Source organism: Colias eurytheme, chromosome 17 (genome assembly GCF_061535395.1).
Source record: "Colias eurytheme isolate Ceu_HAF_F1 chromosome 17, ilColEury1 Martin Lab GWU primary, whole genome shotgun sequence".
NCBI lineage: Eukaryota > Metazoa > Arthropoda > Insecta > Lepidoptera > Pieridae > Colias > Colias eurytheme.
Window position 1 is genome coordinate 8,358,229 of NC_142996.1, and position 8,114 is coordinate 8,366,342.

The window sequence follows — 8,114 nt, forward strand, 5'->3', positions numbered from 1 at the left end:
TTGTTTGTAATAACCTAGTATCTAGTTGTTATAACCTATTTATTGAATGATGTTGATAGGTACAATCTAAGGGTACAATAAAAATGTTTTATAAAAACACAAGTTTTATTTATTTAGGTAACATGAAAAATTACATATTTCTATAACAATGTCACATTTAAATTAAATTAGGATCATCATCATCGTCAGCCCATATACTTTCTCACTGCTGGGACATGGGATTGGTAGTGCTAACTTAAACTTAAACACGGTAAGGGATCAGGTCATTATCCACCACGCTATCTTATGATATGTCGGTTTCCTCACAATGTTTTTCACCACTGAGCCATCACTGCACTGCACTACAATAAGCAGTTGGTCTGTAGGTGAAACTGATAGATTCCTAAAACAGAATTTAAAATTAAGATAAGTACATTTCATAATCATGAGGAGGCCTGAGCCTTACCTGAGTAGTGGTGAAGTTTACATTTTAAGTACCTATTGGTATTCAATACTAGATTTGACATGACTCACAGGATTATTATGGTTTAATTGAAAATAATACAGTATGTAGGAAGGAACCTTTTATGTACATAAATATAAATATTACCTCACGAGATAGTTTTACTTACAGATCCGACGGTTATTCGAGTTTATCTTCAATTAATTGCAATACTTCCAAAACCGATTGTTTTGATAAACGAAATCTTGTACTAAAATCAACATCATCATATTCTTCGAAACAATGACGACGTCTTTATAAATTCTGGGCCGTCGCGGTCGCACTATATAATCCAAATTATACAAATCATCCAACACATCTTCATTTTCAAAAATAAAATAGTATGCAGAGTCCATCTTGACAGCAAGAAAACTTCAAATCATTTTTTCTAATCGCTTGTTAAAAATTTAAAGAGCCTCTATGCCACGGGTTAAATATAATGCCGTGTTAAGGAAACTAATCCTCGATTAGGTCATGGTGGGACACTCCCTTACGTTGATGTCCCGTTAAAAGAGTTAACAGCGTGTTAAACTAACTAACAGAGCTTGATGAAACTGGGCCTTAGCCTATCTACAATGACATGATGCGTAGACAAATAAATTTTCATTTCATTTCATTTCAACAAAAACGTATCTGCGCGCTGCGTAATCATATTGCGATCTTTTAAAAATTAAAAAAATACGTTTCTTTTATTCCAGCATACAACAAAGTAATCAAACGTCCATCGCGAGCGCTAACATAATTAAAACAACATCATTATTTCATAACAATTACGCGAGCGTATACACTGAGCAGAAATCAACGTGCCGTCGACGTTCTAGTGCCATTGTTTCACTGTGTATATTTACCCGGCTCTGCCTGAGTGTTGTGTCAATGTCATTGAGACGGAATTGAGTGTAACGCTGTTTTAATTTGAGTTTCTTTACAGCGCTAATTGGGTGAGCGTTAGAGACGGGGTTGTTTGAAGACGAGAGGCGAATGCAGTAACGGATTTATTAGATGTCAACTTACGAATGGTAGAAGCACTATAGAAAAGGTATTGTTACCGGTTTTATTAGATGTCAACTTACAAACGGTAAAAGCACTTTTGAATGGCTATTTTAATGAATAGGAATACACATTTGTAACTCCATATGTTATAAAGATTTCACGCTGCCCATGTAGCACCATGGGTAGCACTGGACTTTTAGACATAAAACGAGTTGTACTAGTATGGTAGGTACCTACTTGTCTATACATATAATAAATCTGTAGAAGGGTCAATTCTGTACATTGAAAATATTGAAAAAATTGGAAAATCCAAAAGTGCACGCCTCATAATTTTTTTTTAATAATTATTTATTAATTATTATTTTTGTTTATTTAATAACAATTAAACCACATCGAATCAGACCCTGAAAAATGAAAGGGTTCTATTCCTGAGCATACTCAAGCGTAAGAGAAAAAAAAAGACTCGATTAGTAAAGTATTTCGGTCGCTATCGTGTTTAACAAGAAAAAGGATCCGCACATACAGACACACGGACGTCCAAGACAGAACTTTTTTAAACTGTTTTTTAACTAGTTTAAATAACAAAAATGACATCAAAAATATCATGAATGTTAAAAATAGTGTTTTTTCTTAATATGTGGGTGTATGTATTATCTTCAAAGTGCAATGTATGATACATAAAGACATTTTAAGTTTGAAAAATCAGATGTTTTGCGCGAAGTGACAGTAGTACCCACCTCAACGCTTCGCTTATGAGGCGTGCAATAAATAGCAGGGGGTGTTACTGGATCGATACCAAACCCAAATATGTGATTAAAAAAATTTTTTCTGTCTGTCTGTCTGTCTGTCTGTATGTGAAGACATCACGTGAAAACTAACGGTTCGATTTTGATGAAACTTGGTATAATTATACCTTATTATCCTGGGCGTAAAATAGGATACTTTTTATCCTGAAAAAATACGAAGAAAAAAAATAATCTTAATTTTTCAGTTTTATCCATAGACGTTGTTCTGCAGAACAGCGAACACACGTTGGGTATTATTATAGGCCTAGCCGTATTTGAGTCCAATAGATATTTATAAGATGGTATTGACGAAGACCGACATCCGCGCGGACGGAGTCGCGGGCGGAAGCTAGTTTAAAATAAATGGAATATCCATAACATTCTTATGTCCAAAAAATAATGCATAATATGGATCAGAATCATTCTCTACATAACATAATCTTTAAATATCCACGCTTATTTAATCCATACAATTTATTCTCCAACTACTTCGTTACCCTTGCCACAAAAAGAATGAAATAGTTCAAAGAGGATTTTTTATGAGCATTTAAATGAAGTCCCAATCAGCTATAATGGTGAAATTCGTTTACACTGTCGATGTGTCGGTACGCGTAGGTTGGGGCCTGTGGGCAGCGGGCAGGTAATTCAATATGGCCGCCACTCCCGCGTTTTTATATTTTTTCGGGCGAATTATCACCGACACTCCGTACGACGAGGATGCGAATCAAATTGAAAGCCGACTCAATTATATTACAGCCATGTTACAGGGCTATCGGTTGTTACCTTTTATTTGTTTTTATGGGCTTTTCATGGACTAAAATTAAATTGAAATGACAGCGTAAATTCCGATATCAATTGTTATACATCCATAAAATTGTGTTAGAAATCTCGTTTGCAAAATTTGTAAAAAGTTACAATATTTTAATTGAAACAGTTCTTGGTTCTAAAGGCTTTATAAAAATATCAGTCAGTAATATTAACCATCGCGATATAAAACTCATTCTTTTGTCAAAGCCTTTTGAAAAAGACAACATTAAGTTTAAAGCGAAGAAGATTCAAATACTATTTCCAATTAGAACTCCTATTTGAAAATTGCCATATTATAATGTGAAAATATAATAAGCTATTTAGACATAAACACAAAATTACCTCTCTCAAAATACAAACAGCACAAACCGCAAAATAAGAATCATCCGACATAGTGTCCAAGTTAAACGGCTTACCTCAACTTCACTTTGGCTAACTAACTCATCGTGCGACACCCCTTAATACCACTCGCACGGGGAGAGCGGGCAAAGGGGGTTTCTGTAGGGTTGTCAGCTCGAAGAAAAATGTTTTTTTTTATTGTAACAAAAATCATGAGTGAAATGCTGGTTAATCATTTAAAATAAATGCCTACCTGATGAACTGTACAGTATTTAAAATTAATTTGATACTGCAGTACTTAATTGAGGTTAGATTTATAATTATTTTAAACCACTAGGTTCATTGCTTTGAAGACACAAGATATCAGAAAGTAAGTTGAAACTGAAAATATAAGTACCTATTACTAGTACTACCTACAGTCGACAAAAACTGATGAAAATTTAAAACTTTGACTCTAACATGTGAACAAAACTGCCTCAAACATTGACAGCCCTACCACGGGTCGAGGATAACATACCGTAATACCATTTCGAGATGAGCGACTTAAACGCGTTACGGGCGACCAGTATAACTTGACCCGCCTCTTTTCCCTCGCCCATACGATAACAGGACACACCAATCAAACTGAGGACCTAATCTAACTGGACACTTGGACTGGTTCGATGGGAACTGTATTTTGACAATACTAGTTAACTAATGGAAGCCACGTATGATCGACGTAAAATTCGATATTGACTCGACTGTTAGTTTCGCTGAGTGCATCCGTACCCGTGTTGGATTGACGTGTGTTTTTGTGGATGATATGAAATTGCCTTAAAAGTTTTAGTAGTTTAATTGTGAAACATCGATCGTGTCGGAATTTGAAAGATATTTTAGAAATATACCTAATAGTGATTACAAGTTAGTTTGTATAAAAATATTTGAAGAACTAACCGGTAAAGTAGCTGCCAAGTGCCAGTCAGTTATTTTGCAGACGGAGTCATATTGAATAGTAATAGATTTAAAAAGACGGAGATATATTTAATAAAGATTTAATACAAATCCAAAAAATCTAAATAGTAAAATGCTGACGACGTTTCGTAGTTTTATCCTGTTCTTAATAGTTCACGAAAAACATTACAAAAAAAAACACAATTTCTCCAACTGATAACAGAAACTCAGAGTTCTTTAATTTTAACATATTTTTACCATCTTAAATATTAAAAACGTGTGTATAATCTTGAAAGTATGTAAAATTACCGAACTCTATATTTGTCTTATACCCAGTCACAATTGATAAACTCCAAAGCATAACCTTACCTAAGCCATATTTCACGATAGTCACCCATAAAATGTGCACGACAGTACTGCTAGATAAATTTCAGCGATGCGTGCTTCGACGTTGGAATCGAGATATCTACCTCCATATAAATAAAACATCCTGCGAGCAATTTGCCTAAAACAGCGCAAGACGTTACACGCCTCAGTCGGTACTCGGTTACTACAAACTACGTGGTACATAAAAGTACATAATTCAGCGTACCGCGTGACTAAGATGTTATGTTCAATAATGTGACGTCTCTGTTGCTTTTTGTCTCGTTTGGGAATGTTTAGCTTTAAACAGTGGCTTGGGATGTGGAATTATTAAGGGTTATAAACACAGACATGTATATTTAAGTAGACAACGCAAGTACCGCGATCTGTATGAAAACCAAGCGTGTCATATTTTTTGTACTGACCTTGACGCGTTATGACGTCACGAGCGCTTTTTAGTGATGTTAATTTCATTTTACGCTAAATCGATTAGGCCGCCACTCGCGCGGCGATTCTAGTATCGTCCTATCCCATCGAAGTAAATCGAAAGAAATCAGATCAAACTATATCTATGTCTAAGAGGTAGTCAAATAAATGAATCGTAATCGATTACTAAATCGATTCAAGACAGAAAAATGATAATTACCATAGACAGAGGGATGATAAAATAAAGTTATAAACCTTTTAATATTCTAACAAGTAAACTAATGTGTTTTAGCTTTTTCTTACATATGCCCATTGAGTTACCATGTACTACGTACTAGAGAGGCCATCGAAAGAAAGTAATGAAACTGTCAATCAATCAATCTTTATGTCCCGTTGCATCGATCCATTTTCCTTTTATGTTCGGGTTACTTGGAAAACTGAAAAAACAAACATAGTCTAAGCAATAAGGAGTTTTCTTAAAAAACTCCCAAGATGACACTTTAACTAATGGCGTCCATGTCGTAATATTTATTTTTAGTACCTTTGTATTAAAATACTTAAAAGTTCTAGGTCAAGTCGTATTAAATGACAAAAAAAATCTATGCCTTTTTTTCTGAAAAATTGCTCCTACAAATTATCATTTTTCTGTTCGATTATAAAATCGATTAGAATCGAGAACTGTTGCATCAAATGAACATCACTAACCACAAAATTGGACAGAAAAATGAGAACAGAAAAATGAGAAGACGCTATTCATTGCTTGTTATCATACGACGCGATCTTTACCGTGCCAAGTAAAAGCCGCAATGTATTCCGAATCATTTCGTATGATTTGGTATCCGTGTTTGTCACGATCGTTTTCCACAAATATTCTTTATTTGATTTTAAAATAAATAGTGCATATTCTGATTAGAAAATTACTTACCGGTGGAAGGAAACATCTCTGCTAACTTGGCCACTCACAGCTGTGGAGTTTCTACAGTTTATAACGGCGCAATTCGGCATTTTACTTTATTCAGCTTCACGTCTTTCCTTGGCGAACTGCAAGCGCGGACTGAGTGTAGGCCAGCGTCAAGTAAGTTTCAATAACGTAGTTTGGACACGGGAAGTACATACACTCGCTTAGTCTATCTTGATACATGTCCGTGGTTATAAAGGATTGTGTTGTGGAATATGTTTAACATTTTAAGGCATTCAAAGTATGGACGACATAATACGAATGATCATATTGAAAATACATACCTATTCGACATAGAGTGGAAGCCAGGATTCATATCCTTATCCATTATTTTGGTTTTTATAATATAAAATTATTAAGTATTTTTGAAACGAAACCGTTTATATTGTAACTAAGTAAGTTTGAAGTAATATGATTGAAGTGTTTCATAGGTAGCTAATCGAACCAGTAAAATGTCGATTTTAAATAGGTTTTTTTATCGAAAACGATGGTACTTTGCCTGAAATTTTTAAATTTAAAATATTATATTTACAAACGTGTCTCTATAGGCCGCGGCGTATCAGATAAAGTACAGCATAAACTGCCTACACCATACCGCAGGCACAGTCCTTATAAATTCGACTTTCTTATGACGATAGGCATATAATTTGGTTGTATCCTGTATATGTAATAATAATATGCTAATCCTGATAAATTTTAACAAATTTTATGAAATATAAACTTATAAAATTATTAATAGGTATTTTATGAAAAACTAAGATGAAAGAAAGAATATGATATTCATATTAATCATATCAAAGGTCTTGATTATCATCGTCCATAGTATTATATATAGTTTTTTCGCTATTTAATAGGGACAATGGACATACCTGCACCCTTGCCTCTGTGAGGTTGATCTTCAGAGCTAGATCCTCTCGCGTGAACACATCTGGATAGTGTGTCTGCGCAAACGCCGTCTCCAGTTCTTCCAACTGTTAACAAACATATTTATTTATTTTTATTGAACCAAAATAAGAATATGTAATAGAACAATTATCACAAAAAGTGGTGTTATCGCCTACGGCAATTGATTTACGGGATGGAAATTTTTTGTAGGCCCTGGAGGAAAATTAGTCAAGTACTTTAAATAGAGAAGATAGCAATATTTATTGTTAAAAAACATTCGTTAATTTTAAAAAGAAATAGAACCGTTTTTTAAAGGTTTTAGAAAATTTGTTGGCTACGACCGAGAATCGAACTTTCTCGAAAGCTTGCCTTTTTCCTGTTGTACCTAGTTAGGTATGAATCTCTCAATCAATATGTTGGAACTAAATTGAATATGAGTAAGTAGGTATGACATGTTTAAGAATAACGAGTTAAGTTATCTTGTTCGAGGTTTAACATTTGGCATCTTGCCAAAGAAGTTTCACTTCTGACACGTGTGCTCGTCACAAAATAATATTCTTATTTTTTACATAATGTTTTCCTTATTACAACCCACAATAATTAATAAATTCCACTCAATAAAAACATTAAAATAATCGATATAAACCTCACCTGCTGCAAAGTAAAGGTGGTCCTATTGCGCCTCTGTTTCCGTCGCACGAAGGTGTCATCGTGTATCGCCGGGTGATACGAATAGCTTGTGTCTGCGGACATACAAACATTATAACTATTGTTTATTACTATTAATGTTTCGTTGAGTATAAGATTTTAAAACATGTATATTATAGGTAGGTAATATATTGACGTATCAAAGGATCGGTATCGTTTATAGCTGCGCGAGCATTACGCCGTTTATTATTTACTTGGGGATGCTTTGTTATCTTCGAGTTTCTATAATAATTAAATTATCATTAACTTCATAGTTTAACAACATTAATTTGATCTTAAACGATTTGATCGTACCTACAGGCTACGTTTCTAAATGTAAACTCTATCGAACTAATATTTGCCGGCTAGAATTAATTTATACGAATATTTGATGTAGAAGAAAAAAACAAACATACTTTTTTTCCAATAGTAGGCTGTATACTAATGTTGTGTGCATTTAATA

The 8,114-nt window shown here is 34.1% G+C and overlaps 1 protein-coding gene across 1 annotated transcript in view; it reads right to left on the reverse strand.

Annotated features, from left to right (window-relative positions):
* Positions 1 to 7,035, reverse strand: part of LOC149901369 (uncharacterized) — a 46,054-nt gene extending 39,019 nt beyond the window's left edge. Inside the window, exon 1 of the mRNA XM_090112025.1 lies at positions 6,949 to 7,035. The gene's annotated coding sequence lies outside the window, so the exon portion shown is untranslated. The remainder of the gene's footprint in view (positions 1 to 6,948) is intronic.
* Positions 7,036 to 8,114: the final 1,079 nt, after the last annotated feature.